Source organism: Lactuca virosa, chromosome 5 (assembly GCF_052849685.1).
Source record: "Lactuca virosa cultivar CGN04683 chromosome 5, Lactuca_virosa_CGN04683_v6, whole genome shotgun sequence".
Taxonomy (NCBI): domain Eukaryota; kingdom Viridiplantae; phylum Streptophyta; class Magnoliopsida; order Asterales; family Asteraceae; genus Lactuca; species Lactuca virosa.
The window spans coordinates 4,099,834-4,120,550 of record NC_136430.1 but is presented as its reverse complement, the minus strand read 5'-3'; the positions used below and the strand labels follow the sequence as shown (position 1 = coordinate 4,120,550).

General features: G+C 37.7%; 1 pseudogene; it reads left to right on the top strand.

Moving 5' to 3' along the window:
• Nucleotides 1-12,798: 12,798 nt before the first annotated feature.
• Nucleotides 12,799-14,729, top strand: LOC145116639 (maturase K pseudogene; annotated as a pseudogene).
• Nucleotides 14,730-20,717: the final 5,988 nt, after the last annotated feature.

The window sequence follows — 20,717 nt, the reverse complement described above, 5'->3', positions numbered from 1 at the left end:
AAGACCATTAAGACTCCCACTGACTCCTTGACATATAAGATTCTCTTGTCAAGAACCATTTCTTGACAAACAAATATTCAAGAGTTAGTGTAGCCTTTTGTCAAGTTCAACACTTCACACAATTGGTCCTGGTTGGTCTTTGTCTTATCCAAGACATCACAACTTACCAATTTCAAATGTGCAAGAATAAGAAAACTTTTCCAAATTCCACATTTGTCGAGTGTTATAAACCTACTTAAGACTTGTCACTCATGTCAGAATCTTGACTCTAAGACTTGATATTGAAACAAAGTATGATTGACTTCTTGATTTAACCATTTCTACAATTCTTGATTCCTCTTCTTAGACATGCAATTGCACTAAGACTCACTTAGAGGATCAATTGAGATATGGTTCTTAATCATTAAGACTTATCATAAAACACAATAAAAGGTACTCTCCCTTCTTCTTAGAATAGAGAAACTTTTATCTTTCTGCCTACTTGATTCTTCTTATTCGTTCTGCTATTGATTTAAACTCTTTCAATCAACTCAGAATTATACTTAATCTTATAAGTATAATCATATTTACTAACCTTTAGTAAATCATGATGAATATCTTTATCACTCTTGTGGTGGACTTGATCAACGCACAACCTAGTGTACTCGATCTCCTGGTCCTTCTCTTGACACTTTGCCAAAGAATTAGTCTAATTTCCAAAATATGAAGTTTCTCATTCATCACGCAACCAAGTTGTATGATTCCAAGTTTCTGTCCAATTGAAACTTGGGTGATGAGAATCTTCCTTTATTTGGCAAATCCTCGACATTTCACAAATAACATAATCAAGAATCACATCCAATTCAACATTGCTAAAATTAGAAATACATAAACATCCATTTTCACATATGCCATTGCAAGGATAAATAAATAGGACGAAATCAAAATTCATTCTATTGCGGAAAAACTTGTCCTTACAATGCAATTCAAATGAAAACTATGCTATTTCAATTTCTAAGCAATCTATTCTAACTCTAAAGTAGTAGCTCAAAAATCCGATCTTCAAGCAATGCGATCGAAATCCATTTCTTCACGATCAGATTCAGCTTACTTCTTCCCTTAAGCTTCCTCTCTTTTCTTCGATCCTACAAAACATTAAAATGTAATCTTATCACATCATGTATTGAAAATCAAAGAATAGGAACTTATAGAGTTAGTTATTGGATTTTACCTGAAGTAGAGCCATACGTCTTGACTCTCCCATCTCTTAGATCTCTCAGGTAAAAAGGGCAGCTTTGTCTTCAATGCCCCTTCTCTTGGCAGTAGAAGCAGATGGACTCTTTTGAAATGGCACAAGGAACTATCTCAGAATTTACCTTTTCTGGATTTCCAATGTCACTATTTTCAATTTCCATTGAAGTTTGAGAGTTTGATTTGCCAGACAAATTTACTCGATTAGCACGCCAAATCATTTCTGATTCAGCAGCTATAAGCAAATAGGTCAAATCAATGAGGGTCACGTCATGGTCCATCATATAGTACTCTCTAACGAACTCACTATATGATTCAGGAAGTGACTGAAGAACCCAGTCAACAGCCAACATTTCTGAGATATCGACACCCATCATCCTTAACCTATCAATGTGTGACTTCATCTCTAAGATGTGTGCACACACAGGTTTCCCATCTTCGTGTTTACTTGCCAATAAGGGCTTGAGTGAGCTTGAACTTTTCAAGCCTTTGAACTTGTGGGTTAGGGAGAATAATTGGAGGAGGTGGAGGAAGTGAAGCATGACTCTCATTTCCTTGATCGTATCGTGGAACATCATCTTCATTTGGAAAGCTTGTTCCAAGGGATTTGGGAAGACCATAGTTGTCATACTTTGACATCTACAAAACGGGAGAAAATCCAAGTTAAGTTGATTAGAATCCTTGATGTGACACCCAAATGAAACATCAAGGCTAGGATCCAACACAATACTCTACAACCTAGAAGAGGGATGCCGTAATCTAGTTGCAGAATATTTGAAGGTAGGTAAATGACGATTTACCAATTCCCACCATGAAAAACGAAAAAGAAATTTAAGTTTTAAATGAATTGAAAACTCCTAGATCTTTTGAGATTCATTGAACCTTTCAATGGCATGTTTAAATCTCGATATGCACTTCAAATTTTGCGACTGGGATGCCGAGGATCGCAAACAAGTTTGTGAATAACCATGCGAACCAACATGGTGCACTCAATGTCTTCATCACCTAATCAATGTGCCGGTTAGCCACACACGCTCCATTGATCTATGATAAAACATCGAGCCACCCTTTGTCGCCAATGTCAATCCCAAATTAGTGTGCCGGTTAACCACACGCGCTCCACCAACGATTGACAGGGGCACAAAGTGTAATTCCATGGATTAGCATCACTTTCACATTTTATCCTAGAGTAACTAAGATTTGGGAATTTGTAAAAGCATTTAGTTACTTTGTACTTCATTATACTTATAATGGAAGGTTTCTGTCCTATCCTACCTGTTCGGCTAACGACCCTCCACTAGTCAAGAGTGCGGTGGGTAAGAGTGGATACCCATTCAATCGCCATTTTATAGGCAATTTCCTTAAACACCCCTTATAGACCAGCTTCGTGAATGAGGCCTACTAACGGTAAGACTGACTTTTACTCATATATATAATATTAGACTTTTAATGTTACATATATAGTATAGGGTGTATTTTATACTTTTTAAAATACTAGGTGGTTTTATTAACTTTCCAAAACCATAAGGGTGTAATTTGAACTTATTCAAAATACGAGGGTTTTAGAATTTAACATTTCAAAATTAAACTTTTAATCAACTTTTAAATTCCAAAACTTGAGGGCAAGTTTTGAAACTTTTCAAAACATAAGCAAGAACATTCTAGATCAAATTATTAATAATAATTAACCAATTAATTAGTAATTATCTTAATATGACCTAATTCAATTTCTTGCAAGATAATCTATCAAATAATTCAAATAAATCAAGTTTATCACATAAAGAAATGATTATCTAATTAATTTGACAATTATCTTTTACTTTGGTAAGGATATCCCTTAAATTAAACAATTAATTTAACCTAATCCCTTAAATCCCCTAGAATTCGAAATTATGGGATGGGATATTCAAAATCTTTAATTACCAAATTTAAACATTTAAAGGATAATTACAAGATATGGCAATATCCAAATCCCTGAAATTTAGGATCTAATCATGGGGAAAGAGGCAATTTCGAAATTCTAGGGTTAGACAACCCTAAAATCGAAATCTTGGGGCCAAAGAAAAAAAAGGTTTAGGAAATCTTACCAAAAATTTCGAAATCTAGGGTTTAGAAACCCTAATTTCGAAAATCAAGCCTCCAGGGTTTATTAGCCATAAACCCTAATATGTCAAGTTCATATATTTGAATAAAGCTAATTGAAAACAAAAACCAATGGCTCTGATACCACTGATGGGTTTTATACAAACAATCCTATGTTGCATGCAACCCTAGAGTTGGATCTATGTTTTCACTATTAGTTATACAACTTTATGAACACAAAAGAACCCTAGCATGCATCTACTATTTTCGAAATTGACATAGGAGAATAGAATACATACCTTTTGTTGTTATGTAGTAATAACAACTAGTTCCTTGAATTTCCTTAGCTCTTGAAAGCAAGCACCACAAGTGTAGTACCTCTAATGGCTCACAAACACACTAGGTGAAAGGATGAATATGGGAGAGAGGAGAGAAGGATATCTTGCCCTAAAATTCGTCCCTTTTAGGGTTTCCCAAGGCTTGGACGAATTCTAGTGCCTTAGGGTGCTATTTATACTTGAGGCTAGCTAGGGTTTCAAGGTGGAAACCCTAATCCCTTAGCTTAGGGCCTAAGCAAGTCCATGGACTCCTTTCCTTAAGCCCTTGGACGAAAACTCCTAGATCCTTCTAGGATTTTCGTTCAAGCCTTAATAAAAGTGATCCAATAGCCCAAAGTCTCAACTATCAAATAATTACAAAACAGCCCCTGTACTTTTAATTAATTCCTTTAATCCCGAAATTAATTCCTAATTAATTTCTGATTAAATACTAATTAACAATATGATTCCAAATTATTATATTAATCATATAATATAATAAATAAATCATATTTATGCCCTAATCAACCTCTCTCCTCAACTGTCATCCTGTCTAGTCACCAGTGTGAAGGCAACCCAAAAGGACCATGCTCACAATCGGGTCAAGTAAATACCAAAATAGTTATGGACTTAGACACTAATCCAACAATAATCACATGTGATTGTCTATTGACCTATTTTGACTAGTGTTACATTCTCCCCCCATTAGAATAATTTCATCCCGAAATTTATCTTATGGATGGGGTTTTGTCAAACAGTTGGGGGTATTTTTCTTTCATATGATCTTCACGTTCCCAAGTAAATTTTAGGTCCTCGTAAAGAGTTCCATCGAACTTTCACTATGGGAATACAACTTTGCTTTAATCGTTTGACTTCTCGATCCATGATCTCAACAGGTTCTTCTACAAAGTTGAGTTTCGTATTGACTTGTATCTCTTCGAGAGGTATAACAAGAGTGTCATCGGATAGACATCTTTTGAGGTTTGATACGTGAAAAACATCGTGCACATTACTTAGTTCTTGAGGCAACTTGATTTGGTATGCGACAGAACCAATTCTTGCTAGAATTTCAAAAGGTCCTATATACAGTGGGTTTAGTTTGCCTCGTTTCCGAAATCGAATTTCGCCTTTCCAAGGAGAGACCTTCAACATTACTTTATCTCCAACTTGGAAGTCTAAAGGCTTACGTCTTACGTCAGCATAACTCTTTTGACGATCACGTGCAACCTTTAATCGATCCTTAATTTGCACGATCTTTTCAGTTGTCTCGTGAATTATTTCCGGTCCAGTACGTAAGGTATCGCCTGTACATTCTCTGGCCATCTGCGTATCTCCAAATTATGCCCAACATACTGGGGAACGACATTTTCGTCCATAAAGAGCCTCAAACGGTGCAGCCTTCATGCTGGTGTGATGACTATTGTTGTAGGAAAACACAATTAATGGGAAATAAGTATCCCACGCATTTCCAAAGTCTATTACACAGGCTCGGTGCATATCTTCTAAAGTCTAAATGGTTCTCTCACTCTGACCATCAGTCTATGGATGGTAAGCTATACTTATATCTAGACCTGTTCCTATGGATTTTTGTAGAGATTTCCAAAATCGTGAAGTGAATCTACTATCTCGGTCAGAAATAATAGAATTTGGAACTCCATGCAATCTGACAATTTCCTTAAGATAAACTCTAGTCAGCTTCTCCATCTTGTCGTTCTCCTTAATTGGTAAGAAATGGGCGGACTTAGTCAATCTATCGACAAATACCCAAATAGTGTCGAACCCACTAGGAGTTTTAGGTAACTTAGTGATGAAGTCCATTGATATCTGCTCCCCTTTCCATTCAGGTATTTCCGGTTGTTGAATTAAACCTGAAGGCTTTTGATGTTGTGCCTTTACTCTAGAACAAGTCAAACATTTTCTCACATAAGTAGCAATTTTTGCCTTCATGTTTGGCCACCAATAATGTACTTTTAAATCTAAGTACATTTTGTCAGAGCCTAGATGCACGGAATATCTGGACTTGTGGGCTTCTTCTAAGTCCAAGTCCCTGACTCCACCGAACTTAGGCGCCCAAATTCGGTTCATAAAGTATCGCGTTCCATCATCTTTTTGTATAAGTTGCTTTTCCATTCCTCGCAAAGCTTCATTCTTGATGTTTTCTTCTTTTAGAGCCTCAAGTTGAGCTTCTCTTATTTGTGCGGTAAAGTTAGAATGGATAGTTATAGTTAATGCTTGTACCCGACGGGGTTTAATATATTCTTTCCGGCTCAAGGCATCTGCTACAACGTTTGCCTTCCGGGATGATAACTAATCTCACATTCGTAATCATTCAACAATTCGACCCATCTTCATTGTCTCATATTAAGATCTTTTTGGTTGAAGAGGTGTTGGAGACTCTTGTGGTCGGTTATAATAGTACACTTAGTACCGTATAAGTAATGTCTCCAAATTTTTAGTGCAAAAACTACAGCTCCCATTTCAAGATCATGGGTAGTGTAATTATTCTCATGCACCTTAAGTTGTCGTGATGCATAGGCGATAACTTTTCCTCTTTGCATCAACACACATCCCAATCCTTGATTTGATGCGTCGCAGTATACGACGAAATCTTCTGTCCCATCTGGAAGGGATAGGATTGGTGCACTACACAACATTTGCTTCAGTTTCTGAAAAGTAGCTTCTTGTTTGTCTTCCCAGTTGAACTTCGTATCCTTCTGGGTTAGTGTTGTAAGCGGCTTGGCTATTTTGGAGAAATTCTCTATGAATCTGCGGTAATAGCCAGCAAGTCCTAGGAATTGACGCATTTCTGTTGGCGTCTTTGGTGCTTCCCAATTCCTGATTGCCTCGACTTTGGATGGGTCAATATGAATTCCTTCGTTGCTAACTACATGACCTAAAATTATACTTCTCTAATCCAAAACTCACATTTGGAGAATTTGGGGTACAACTTTTCTTTTCTTAGTAGTTCCAAGATTGTTTGCAGGTGTTGACCATGTTCTTCCTTGGTTCGTGAATATATCAATATATGATCGATAAATACGATCACGAATTTATCCAGGTATGGTTTGCAAACACGATTCATGAGATCCATAAACACTGCTGGGGCATTGGTCAATCCAAAAGACATAACTAAGAACTCATAATGACCATAACGAGTTCTAAATGCTGTTTTTGGAATGTCGTCTTCTTGTACTCTGAGTTGATGGTATCCTGATCTGAGATCTATCTTTGAGTAGTAGCTGGATCCTTGCAGTTGATCAAATAGATCATCAATTCTTGGAAGCGGATAACGATTCTTGATCGTTAGCTTGTTCCGCTCCTGATAATCAATACACATTCGAAAGGATTCGTCCTTCTTCTTGACAAACAAGATTGGTGCTCCCCAAGGTGAAAAACTTGGTCGGATAAAGCCTTTGTCAAGAAGTTCTTGTAATTGGCTAGACAATTCTTGCATTTCAAATGGAGCCATCGATAAGGAGATTTCGCTACTGGTGCTGCTCCTGGAATTAAGTCGATTCGAAACTCGAGTTGTCGGACGGGAGGTATTCCAGGTAGATCTTCAGGAAACACGTCAGGGGAATCACATACTTGAGGTATGTCCTTGATTTCTCTTGTCTTTCTCTTCTTATCTACAATGTGGGCCAAGAATGCGCTACATTTCTTATGTAGATATTTATGGGTCTTAGTACAAGAGATGACTTTGAGGTTCTTCCCAGATTTATCACCATAGATAATCAGGGCTTCGCCTTTGGTAAGGGTAGTGGTATGGCTTTCTCATGATGACATAGAATTTCGGCGTGGTGTGAAGATAACCAATCCATGCCAATTATGACATCAAAACTACCGATAGGCATTGGCATGAGGTTGACGTGAAAAAGGTAGTTATTAAGAGTTAACAGACAGTTTTCTAGGATTTCATTTGTTTTCTCAGTTTGACCGTTAGCGATTTCTACTTCATAGATTTCTTTTAATTTGCTAGACTTATGACTTAACAATTTTCTAAACGTCGGAGTTATAAAACTTCTATCTGCTCCAGAGTCGAAGAATATAGTAGCATATAAATTATCTATGAGAAACGTACCAGATACGACCGAAGGGTCCTGGATAGCCTCTCTGCTTCCAATCACAAACACCCTGCCACGTCCTATGCCTCCTTGAGTCCTTAACTTTAGACATTCTTTCTTGATGTGTCCAACCTCTCCACACTTATAGCACTTTCTTCCTTCACCATGGCCTGTTCCAGTATTTGTTTGCTGATTGACTGTTGCAGGTGTTGTGCTTCTGCAGTAACTAGCAGTATGCCCCTTTTTCTTGCACTTCGTGCAGACAAAACAGTCACCTGGATGATGACGGTTGCACTGATTGCACCATGAAGAATTTGGTTGCGTAGGTACTGCTGTCGTGGCTGCATAATTGGTTGCCACTTCTTGTCTTTTCTCAGATGATTGCTTGGGGTTCTTCCTATTAAACTTGCGCTTGTTTGTTCCAGATTTGGGAGACTCATCCTTTGAGACCACTTCTGTTCCTTGGATCTTTGTGAGCGTTAGCTGATGAGCTATTCTCTTGGTGTTGTCATAGGTCGTAGGCTTTGATGCGATCACCATGTGAGTGATGCATCAATTCCCATTGTATTCACATGGCTGTTCCACCATGTGAGTGATGCATCAGCGAAAGTACATGCTGCAAATCGTACTTTACAATCATCTGGACAGAAGCTTATTTGAAAGACGGACTCTGTCTTTTCTATCCACCTCGTCAAATTAACTACCCCTTCATTTCCATGAAAGCTTTTTGGCCTGCAATTCATAAAATCTTTGTAGGTACACGTTCTAGCGGTCCCTACATGGCCTTTATTTCTAACTCCATCTCTTGTGACATTAGATAGCGCCGCAACAATTCTCTGAGCTATGCTTTCTTCTAGTTGTGATGTACTTATTGGGGGGTTTGGTTCTGGTGGTTGTTGTTGTGTTGCTGATCGTCGGTTAGGGTTTAGCCGAGCACTACTCCTTCTAGGCATTTTGTTTTAGTTCCTATTATAAATAATAATAATTTTATGAGTTTTGTTAGTCATTTAATACACGAGTACTAAATACTTCAAATATTCTTCAAAGTGTAAAACATAATGGATAACACAATGATTATTGTAATATATGCCTCATATTATTACTAGCGGTTACATCAGTTTATTTAGGCTTATAAGAGAAGTTTCTATAAACATTGAAAAATTTGCAAGGTTTTCTACATCCTTGCTATAAACTTTACTCTTCTTGCCTTAACTATTCTGATTTCTCTATTTACACAACCACTAGTTTTAGCTTATCTACAGTAACCTAAGTGATGACCTAGCACGTCAGTGACATTAACCACTTGCTCCTCAAGTGCTTGAGTTCTCTGCTCAAGACTTCACGTGCGTTCTTTATTTCTTGAGGTTTGATTGTAGAGCTCTAACTCTGCAATCCTTGCATCGTGAGTAATCATGTCGTTATAAGCAAAATTTATCCGATGATGGAAATCCATCACCGATTCCTGATCTCGCGTCCTTTGTCCTTCTAGCCTTCGTACTCTTCCAGAGAGATGAGTAGCCATTCCTTCGACAATTTCCATCTTATCTTCAATTTTCACACTTTTCTCAAACACTTAAGATAAAGTGTTAACTTCAGAAGAATGTGGGAGATGTGGTTGAGATGATTGACCAGTCTCATACATCTTAGCAGCTCTTTCTTCTGCCACCCACCTATCTACAGTTTGTGCGATCCGTGCAGGTTCATCTTGAACTCTATGACTTCCTGAAGATGTCGCCTTCTGATTCTTCTTAATCCTTTTCCATATTGGTATGGATTTACGTGCCGTGCGTTTCATCTTTGGTCATCCTGGAACTTGACAGTAAAGAGTGTTCATTGGTCGTAAAGATGATGCCACCGATTCTGTCTCCTCCATTGATTCGCTTTCTTCCATTGGTTCACTCTCTTCCCATTCGTTGGAGGGTGAAGGTGCTCCATCGTTAGAAGGTATTGGATGAAAGGTGGTTGGATTTATAGGGTAGTAAGGATCGCCTACCATCATGGGGAATGAAACTTCCTCTTCTTCATCCGTATCCTCGATGATTATCCATTCTCGTGAATGTGCCATGTCGAATTCCTATATATTTTGGATCACCAAGAGTTTTAGTCTATCAAATATTACTCCCAAATTAAATAGTTCATATGATCTGATCATAATAAAATGTAGTTGTGCACCTACACCTAGTTGTGATAGGATATATGCACATATAAACTTTAGTTCGAATATTTGATCTAAATCCTTGAGATAAAAAACATTCCGAGTATTAAGGTGTATTTGCATCGCGGGTCTGAGTCTTTATATATGACTCTATATTCTTATTTATTGATTTCACGCTTTAACTATTGTTTGTTACTTTAGGTCTATCTGATAAGGCTCCGACCAGTCACGACAGTCGAAAGGGCAGGATCAATTTAGCATATAGCCGTTCTGGAATCCAGCAACCCAAATCGACATGTCTATCCTTGTCACCGCTCCCGTAAATAGTCCTTCAATAGAATAATTAATAATACTTTTTTATTGTAGGCTAAGGGATATACCTAAACCTAATAGGGTAAGCCCTAAACTATAGACGTGCTTTCCTAAGAAAGTACTAGTTCACTATAGTTAATAGCTCTGATACCAATTCTGTCACACCCCCATCCATCGGCGGAAACACCGGGTGGTGTAACGTCATTCTTCGTATCACAGTTATATAACATACATTGAACAGTACTAAAGAAAATACATACCTTTATTGATAATTGAAAGTTACATAACTGTTTTTCTAGAACCTATTACATAATATCCGACTATGGCATACTTCTTAATGAACAGAACGGTAATAGTAAAACTTCTCCTGTTCGAATACATACAAGCTTTTCATGTTCCTGAAAACACATGCATTTTAAAATACGTCAACATAAAGTTGGTGAGTCCACAGGTTTTGACTCCGTATAAAAATAATACATTTTCCACGTTCAAAAGTATAGTTTTGAAAGTATCATTTTGACTCTCCAACATTTAGTATGTACATTAGGTATAATAGTTTACTTATCAATTAAGTGTTATACCTAAACATTCCTTGAGCCTAAGGTATAAGTAGGGGGAAACTTATACTTAACATTAATACTTGTATACGACAAAGTATAATATTTCTAACAATTTGCTACCATGAGCCTGTAACCGTTGCTATGACATAATACCTCTGATAAAACACACTCATGATTTCCATGAGAAATAACACACTCATGATTTCCATGAGAAACAACACTCATGATTTCCATGAGAACAACACTGTACGCTTCATCGACGCCGGAACAATAACAAGTAAAAGGATAGTTCGTCACTTGCTTATGGTTGACTGTAGCTAACAGTCACAAGTGGGGTGGTCAACCCGTATACTAATTATACATGACTTCCTCGCTCACACAGGATTAACGGTTACAGTTCAGAGGATTTCCGCTAAGATCCCCAATCTTAGTTGATGAATACAATTACTCATGTAGACTTCGACGGCTTTCTATAGCTCTAACAATAAAAGCATTTTCATGTCTAAAACCCTAAGTTACTAGACTATGCTTTTAAACAGTACTCCTAACTTCATAATATTTAGGCAGTATAACAACTATAACTTGAAGTAAAACCAGGTTTTATCTTGACATAAAACCAATAACAACAACAACATATAACATACCAAGTTTTATCTTGTCATAAAACTAACAATAACAACATACTTTATAAATTAACATATAGAACTTCCAAATATAACTTCGGAACTATATCGCACACACCATATATAGAATCCTAAGAATAACTAAAGATCTACATAATAACATGCTAACAAATTGATTATAGTTGTATATATTCAAAATATTATATTTAGAACAACTATATCCTGGTTATTATAACTATCTACGTTGATGCTGATATACTATCACATAGACATAATAATAACGTATATACAACATTTAGCATGCATTTTCCCCCAAAATATTAGAAAGTGGGGCCGTGAAACTCACCCTAGTAGCGTGATTTTATGTAATCTAAGCAGAAACGGTCAGCGTACAAGGTCGTCAGGGCTCGGGATGCAAGAGGGCTTCAGCAAATAAGAGAAAGGAAAGAAGTTCAGGTGTAGGAATAGCTGGAGTCGGAACTGCTATTTATAGGAAGGATTTTGGACCCTCACATCGTGAGCCATATAGTCTCACATCGTGAGTTTGGATCTTATCCCCGTAGACTTGCCATTTGCGTCCCTAGCTTCGGAAGGTGGCCATGTGACTCCTCACGTCGTGAGATATCCTTGCTCACGTCGTGAGTTTGGATCTTATCCCCTCGTAGCCTCGTCACACACCTTCTAGATTCCGAGATGTGGAAAAATGACTCCTCACGTCGTGAGTTTCTGTGCTCACGTCGTGAGCTCAGTCAGATTAGGGTTTCTGACAGCTGAATCTTCGGAAGGTCGTAACTTTCACATACGAACTCCGTTTTTGACGTTCTTTATATGCACGCGTAGGTATTTACAAGTACTACAACTCTCTTTTAGACTCCGATAGCTAATTCTAAGTATATTTTAAATTCCTCTTTCTATAGAGATTTATGGTGTTCGGTTTATCATAACTTCTTCATGCGAAGTCAAATTTATATTTTTGGAATCGTATGGACGTATACTATGAGTTTTATCATAAAGAAAGTTCATATTTGTATTAGAATTTATCATGAACTACATAGCACTCTTATCACATTACTAGTTTAACAAAATCACATTACATGATTGGCATAATCACATGTGATTGTCTATTGACCTATTTTGACTAGTGTTACATAAGCAACAAGTTTCGTTCGAGACACTAAGACGAAAGTTGTGTGAGGCCCCAGTGTTGACCCTCGCTGAGGGTGTTGAGGATTGCGTGGTATTTTGTGATGCATCCATCACCGGCGTGGGGGCAAATATTATGCAGCGAGGGATGGTTATTATTTATGCTTCTCGATAGCTTAAGCCTCATGAGGCTCGTTATCCGACTCATGATTTGGAGTTGGGAGCAATGGTGTTTGCTCTCAAGATTTGGCGGCATTATTTGTATGGGGTTCATGTACCATCTACACAGATCACAAGAGTTTGATATATCTCATGGATAAGCCGAATCTGAATACGAGACAACATAGGTGGTTTGACATGGTCAAGGATTATGACTGCGAGATTTTGTATCACCCGGGGATAGCGAATGTAGTCGCTGATGCTTTAAGCTGCAAGAAGGCTAGTTCTGCTATTGAGAGCCTATGTATAAGGATTTATATTGATTCTCCATTGTTGGATTTGATCAGGGAGGCTCAGGCTAAGAGAGTCAAGAAGGAAAACTGGAAACAGGAGAGAATCAGGGGTGAGATTGATAGGTTTGATATTGACAGTCGTGGATTATTGACCCGATATGGACGGATTTGGGTGTCATATTTGGTGGGTTCAGGCCGTCTGTGCTGGAGGATGCACACAAAATGAGTAATAACCCCCAGTAGAGGCTGGTACGATTCAATACAACATTTTGTTCATTTGGGTTTAATTGTGTCGTAGCTCTATAATTCAGATTACGTTTATCGTTGTATGAACTACATTGCTGATATTGACCCCAAAAAAGAAACGGTAGGTATAGCTAGGTCGTGAACAGTCAACCATCGCACTATAAAAATTGGATAGGTTCGATCTATGGTCATTGAAACCTCCTAAAAAGATACACTAAATTCATCGAGTTGTTCCGAAGAATCAAAACAGCCGGTGATTAATGGAATTCCTTGTTGGTTTTCTGTGAAATACTCGTTTCGCCGAGGGCTTCCAAACACATCGTAAGCTAAACCAATGCTGACGAATAACCAACCCGTAATGAATAGGTAAAGTATAGTAATGCTATGAATGACCCAGTAGTGAATACTGGTAATAATATCAGCAAAAGAACATTCTCCTATGCTTCCAGAGATGTTAAGCTCCACATATTCTTGTACAGTCAAAAGGGGATCGATTATGTAAAAGATTGGATTTGTAAATAGAAATTCACTGAAAAAAAAATCTTTGTGAGATCATCAATATTGTACCGAGGGCGTCTTTAGAGTATATCGAATCTGTGTTTAGATCATCTTGCAGAAGTCTTTGCCAGGGCTTTTCAAGCGAATTTATGGTTGTTCAAAGATCCTTTCATGCATTATGTTAGGTATCAAGGAAAATCCATTCTTGGTTCAAAGGGACGTTTCTTTTGATGAATAAATGGACATATTACTTTTTCAATTTCTGGAAATCTTATTTTTACCTGTGGTCTCAACCAGGAAGGATTTATATAAACCAATTATCCAATCATTCCATTGACTTTCTGGGTTATCAATCAAGTGTGTGGCTAAAGCCTTCAATGGTACGCAGTCAAATGATAGAAAATTCATTTATAATTGAAAATTATATTAAGAAGTTTGAGACTATTGTTCCAGTTATGCCTTTGATTGGATCATTGGCTAAATCTAAATTTTGTAATGCATTGGGGCATCATATTGGTAAGGCGCTTTGGGTCGATTTCTCAGATTCTGATATTATTGACCGCTTTGGGCGTATATACAGAAATCTTTCTCATTATCATAGTGGATCTTCAAAAAAAAGAGTTTGTATCGAGTAAAGTATATACTTCGACTTTCTTGTGCTAGAACTTTAGCTCGTAAGCATATAAGCATTGTACGTGCTTTTTTAAAAAGATTCGGCTCAGAATTATTTGAAGAATTCTTTACGGAAGAAGAAAAAGTTTTTTCCCTGACCTTTCCAAGGGTTTCTTCCATTTCACGAAGGTTATCTAGAAGGCGGATTTGGTATTTGGATATAATTTGTATCAATGATTTGGCCAATCATGAATGATTCGTTATGAAACCTTGTAAATATAAATTTCATCACTAAATAATCTAATAAATACTAAATAATCTAATAAATAATGTAAATAATGAAGAGCTAACAAAAAATTATTTCTTTCTATTCTGAAATGTTGATGTAGTATGTAGTAAGGATGAAATCAACTGAGTATTCAATCTTTTCCTGTCTAATGAGGGAACTGGGTTTTAGATGTATACAGAGGGAAAGTCGTGTGCAATGAAAAATGCAAGCACGGCTTGGGGAGGGATTTTTACATATTTAACTTTTACAAGGAAATTATATACTCCATCCGGCTAGTTCTGGGTTCGAATTTCGGGTAACCCATTGTCATAGTGAAATTATATTATATGCATAGTGTATAGAAATCCTTTTTTTATTTTTGCAAACCGCTTTTGATTTACAAAAAATTGAACTAGATCCAGATAGATATTTGTTGACACGGACATATAAGTCATGTTATACTGTTAAATAAAAAGCCTTTAGTTTTCCATTTGAAGATTTGTGTGCTTGGGAGTCCCCAATAATTAAATAAACCAAGATTTTACCATGACTGCAATTTTAGAGAGACGCGAAAGCGAAAGCCTATGGGGTCGCTTCTGTAACTGGATAACCAGCACCGAAAACCGTATTTACATTGGATGGTTTGGTGTTTTGATGATCCCTACAAGCTCAAGCTACTCCCAAGCAACCTCTAAGTATTCCTCTTCTTCTTCTTCACCAAAAACACCAACAAACTCACTTTCAAGCTCAAATCTAACAAAATATACTTAGGGTTTTGATATTAGGTGTGACATCCCCTAATTTCTAAGCCAGAAAAGACCGATTTATTTTATGCTTTTTAAAATATAATCAGAGTAATCCTTTTAAAAGATGATGCGGAATTTGTTTCCAAAACAAAACAAGATAAAAATTTATCAAAATATTTCTTTAAGAAATATATATTTTCATTTCATATCAAAACCTCGGGATGTCATGTTCCGATACAGATCAAAAGCACAAACAAGACATTATAAGTCTTACAACAGTTATTTACAACTACTGGCCTATAATCCAAATATCACTCATCATCATCCGACTATGCTCGGGGTCCACTACATGTAACATAAAAAGCTGAGTGGCTCAGGCTTGGGAGCCTGGTAAGCATATAGGGTTTTCAACCCACAATAAATAAATTTATTATGCATAAACATCAAACAATCAACCAAATTACCCCAACCCCATTATCTTATTTATTTCTTAAGGATTTACCCTAAGAATCAACTATAACTCATTCCTAAGGATTCATCCTAAAGAATAGGCACGAAGTCACATCGTCGCCAGGGTTTATACAACATGCACTAAGTCCATAGCTGTCAGGGTTTATACAACATGTGTTAAGTCCATAGCTCTTACTTATCGACAGTATTATTCACGGGAATCCCCCCCTGCAATACAAGTCAATGGGTTTTTAGAGTACAACTGATGAACATATAGTTCACACACTTACAGGTTGCGAGCCTGCTAATGTTCCACAGATCATCTAGAATAGTCCATGGTTGTCATCCATACTCTGTAGAATGACAGGGGCCAACGTTTGGGTAAGGGCTTTTCTCATATTTCACCACTCACCCTCATCTCATGATCTATATCACCAATCATCTCATTTATCCAACTCTTCTTTCATCACATACCAACTATTTCATCTACCCATGTTTTACCTAACATTTTGTAGATAAAAAATACATATAGAGTTTAAATTATTTAAAAACCTGTATAAATCATTCCTTCAACATCCATCTCAAATAAACAAACAATATATATTCACATAGCACGTATTTTATATAAAATACTTCATATCTTTGTGTAAGATGAAAGTAACTATACACTCACCCGATTTAATGATAATCGGGCAGCACTTCGTTTCCTAAAATGATTGTTTCTAATAAAACCGGGAGTTTTATTGAGAAACCGGGCTCTACGAGGGTCGGGCTTCAAAACCGAAAAGATAAATTTCTCGGGCTTCTCGGGCACTTAGGGACGTGTTTTGGGTGTTTGATATAATACTGGGGCTTTGGGGGAATTTGGAATGAAAGAAATATTGTTTAAGGGGTGAAAAGTGGCAATTTTCCAAAGTACCACCGGGAGGTCTCGCACCCTTCTATTTATAGGGGCGAGGCTTCTGATCGGACGGCTGAGAGGACTCCACGCAGCAGCAGATCCGAAGAGAAGGCACATGGCTCGCACGTGCGAGGGTCCAGCTGCTGGCCTCTGATTGGACCGAGGTCTAGGTCCGAGGTTCGGATCCGAAGCAAGAGGGAAGGGAGACAGGTGGTGCGAAGGTCGGACACGTGGTAGGGGGTGCGAGGCTCGGACGAGGCTGCACATGCGTCACTCCTCGGATGCGCCACGGCTTTGGATGACTCAGCAATTTCGGACACGTGGCACACATGGAGCGAAGGTGACGTGGCCGAAGTATGACTATGCGAATTTTCTCGGATCTAGCATTTTTTTCTCGATTTTTGTGCAAAAACTTCTAATATCCATAACTTTCGCATAGAGCTCCAATTTTGACGTTTTTTATATGCACGCGTAGGTAAAATTACGCTCTACTACTTTCGTTTAGACTTCGTCGGCTAATTTTAACTTTAATTTTTATATTATTATTTTTAACAGACCGGGACAGGAAATCCGTTAAAAATTCATAACTTCTTCATCCAACGTCCGTTTTCGTCTGTCTTTTTACCATTGTACTACTATTTATGAGAACTTTGATTCTCGTTTAGGTTGTGTCGGCTAAAAATCACTCGATCTAAAATTCGTGTTTTTAGCTGTCGACTGCTAAGCTGAAACTTAGAAAAATCATAACTTCCTCATACAAAGTCAGATTCGGGCATTCTTTTTATGCGTACTTTCGGTTTAACGAACACTACGACTTTTGTTTAGATCACTAAGGCTAAAAAGTGGTTTATAAAAAACTCACTTTTTACGACATTCGGCACCGTGCCGGTTTTGTCGCGAAACTTCGACAGGTCATAACTTCTTCGTTATAACTTGGATTTCGATATTCTTTATATATCCGGAATCCTTGTCACGACCACTAAAACTTTCTAAATAGATATCAGCTTTATCTAATATTTATTTTCGACGCTCATTTTTATTCTTAATTAATTAAATTCTAGTAATTAAGCATAAAACACATAATTCACATAATATTCACATAATTCCTTTTCATTTCTTCAAAATGAGTTACAAAGGTTAACCTAGACTATCACATCAATATTAATGCCTAGCCTAGAAACACGGGCGTTACAATTCTCTCCCCATTAGGATGATTCCGTCACCGGAATCACACATCAGCAAACAAATGCGGGTAGCGACTCATCATGTCACTCTCCGTTTCCTAGGTGAGATTTGGCCCATTCGTATGTTTCCAACGCACAAGCACTAAATCGACCATCTTGCGTCGCAACTTCTTATTCTTACGGTCAATGATTGCCTCAGGTTCTTCAATTAACCTCTTGTTTTAATCAAACCTTAATTCAGAAATTGGAATTATGTCGGGCACATCTCCCGTGAACTTTCTCAAATAACACACATGAAAGGTATTAAGAATACCCTCTAGTTCTTCTGGTAATTCTAGCTTGTAAGCTTGATTCCCAATCCTCTGAAGAACTTTAAACGGTCCAATAAACCTTGGACTCAGTTTTCCCCTCTTACCAAATCTTATAAGTCCCTTCCACGGCGAGACTTTAAGTAAAACCGAATCTCCAACTTCAAATGATATCGGTTGTCTTTTCTTGTCAGCGTAGCTCTTTTGTCGATCTTGAGCTGCTAACATCCTTTCCCTAATCACTATCAACTTTTCAGCAGTCTGATGGACTATTTCTGGTCCCATAAACTACTTTTCCCCAGCTTCCAGCCAACATGACGACGTTCGACATTTTTCTCCATACAAAGCATGATAAGGTGCCATCTTGATGCTCGAGTGGAAACTATTATTGTAGGAAAATTCTACTAGAGGTAAGTGTTCATCTCAGTTACCTTGGAATTCCAGGGTACATGCTTTCAGCATATCCTCCAACGTTTGAATTGTTCGTTCGCTCTGACCATCGGTTTGCGGATGGTAAGCTGTACTCAAACATAACTTAGTACCCTATTCCTCTTGTAGACTCTTCCAAAACCTTGAGGTAAAACGACCGTCACGATCTGATACAATCGTTAACGGAACACCGTGAAGCCTCACAATTTCCTTCACGTAAGAATTCGCAAGTTTATCGATAGACCATTTCTCGCTGGCTGCTATGAAATGCGCACTCTTAGTGAAGCGATCAACGACCACCCAAATCATGTGGTGATCGTTTCTTATTCTGGGCAGTTTAGTCACAAAATCCATGGTGATGTCTTCCTTTCGGTCATTTTTCTCTAAAGCTTCCTCTTGAGCTTTTCTTTATACTTTCCACAATTGTCGAGACAACTTCAATTGTCAACGCTCTTGGCCTTTTCTTTTCAAGATTTACCTTCCGACTGAGAGCATCAGCAACAACATTTGCTTTACCAGGGTGGTAAATTATCTCACCGTCGTAGTCCTTGAGTAACTGTAGCCAGAGTCGTTGCCTCATGTTTAATTCCTTCTTATTAAAGAGATATTGAAGACTCTTATGATCAGTGAAAAGTTTGCATTTAGAGCCATAAAGATAGTGCCTCCATATCTTTAAGGAGAATACTACCGCTGCCAACTCCAAATCATGAGTGGGGTAGTTCTTTTCATGCTCTTTCAATTGCCTCGATGCATACGCTATCACTTTATCCCTTTGGGTCAGAACACAACCTAACCCAACTCCAGAGGCATCACTATAAACTGTTAAGTCATCAACTCCTTCAGGTAATGAAAGAATCGGTGCTTCACACAACTTCTTCTTTAACTTCTCAAAAGCTTCCTTATGCTTCTCATTCCAAGTATAAATAGCTCCTTTGAGGGTCAAAGCTGTTAATAGAGTAGCGATCAAAGAAAAGCCTTGTATAAACCTTCGGTAATATCCAACTAATCCTAAAAAGCTTCAGATCTTCGTAGGACTTTCAATCGTAACCTTCGAGTTACAAAATAAATCCTTATTGAGGACTCCTTCTTCTTCTTAGAATAAGTACTTTCCTTCATTTATTGTAATAGACCGATGGGTCATGTTCTAATGATCTCTCATCGTATAATGCACTGCTTAGACTCAGGTCTCTTAGAGACAAATTTTGGAACAAACTATACCTTCCTTCATGTTCTAATGTGATACAATCACAGTTCAACATGTATCATTTCTAACTACCAACTTCTTTAACAATGAGTGTGATACTTCTATTGATCGCTTTGATCATCTTTCACTTCAATCTTCTGGCTTAAGTCAAATGTTACATCGAACTTGGTTCTCTGAACCACGTGCCATACTTATCTTAGTCGGACTCGATTCGATATGACCTCCAAGGTCGGAATAACAATTATCTTCTTAGTCATTACCGAAACGATGGTAACGATACACTAGAACAAGACGGAATCAATTACTAGCTCCTTGGTAACCTTGTGACTTTCCTTGATCCAAGTACGAGTCCTGTGCTTCCGGTAGTATAGGCCTCTACTACCATTCACACCTACTCATACTCGTCCCAAGTATTGTCTCGTAGTTCTCCAAATCACCATACAAGAATTTCACATAGTCATTCAATTCATCGGATGACAAAACCAGGGTTTATATTATTTCCTTGAAACGATTACACAGAGGTTCAAGTTTACCCTATATTATGCCTCTAATAGGCTAAACCACTTGTTACTATTCACATTACTACTTCATTACATGATCTTCGGGTATCAAGTCTTTACATCTAATTCCTAGCGTTGTTATTTGCTTCGTCAAGGATATTCTGAAATCCCCTTAACGTTGGTGGTGCGCTTGGCCTTGTTACTTCATTTTTCTTCGGACAGTCCTTAGAAATATGGCCTTCTTCCTTACATCCGTAACACACCTCCTTGGGAATCGTACACTCATTGGCGTAATGCCCAATTTCTCCACACTTAAAGCAATTCACCTTCCTGCCATAATTCCCAGAGTGTTTATTTTTGCACTTCCCGCACCATTTTCCTTTACCTCCTCTTTTTCCAGACTTTGATAATATGTTGCTCTTGTTCGGCCTTG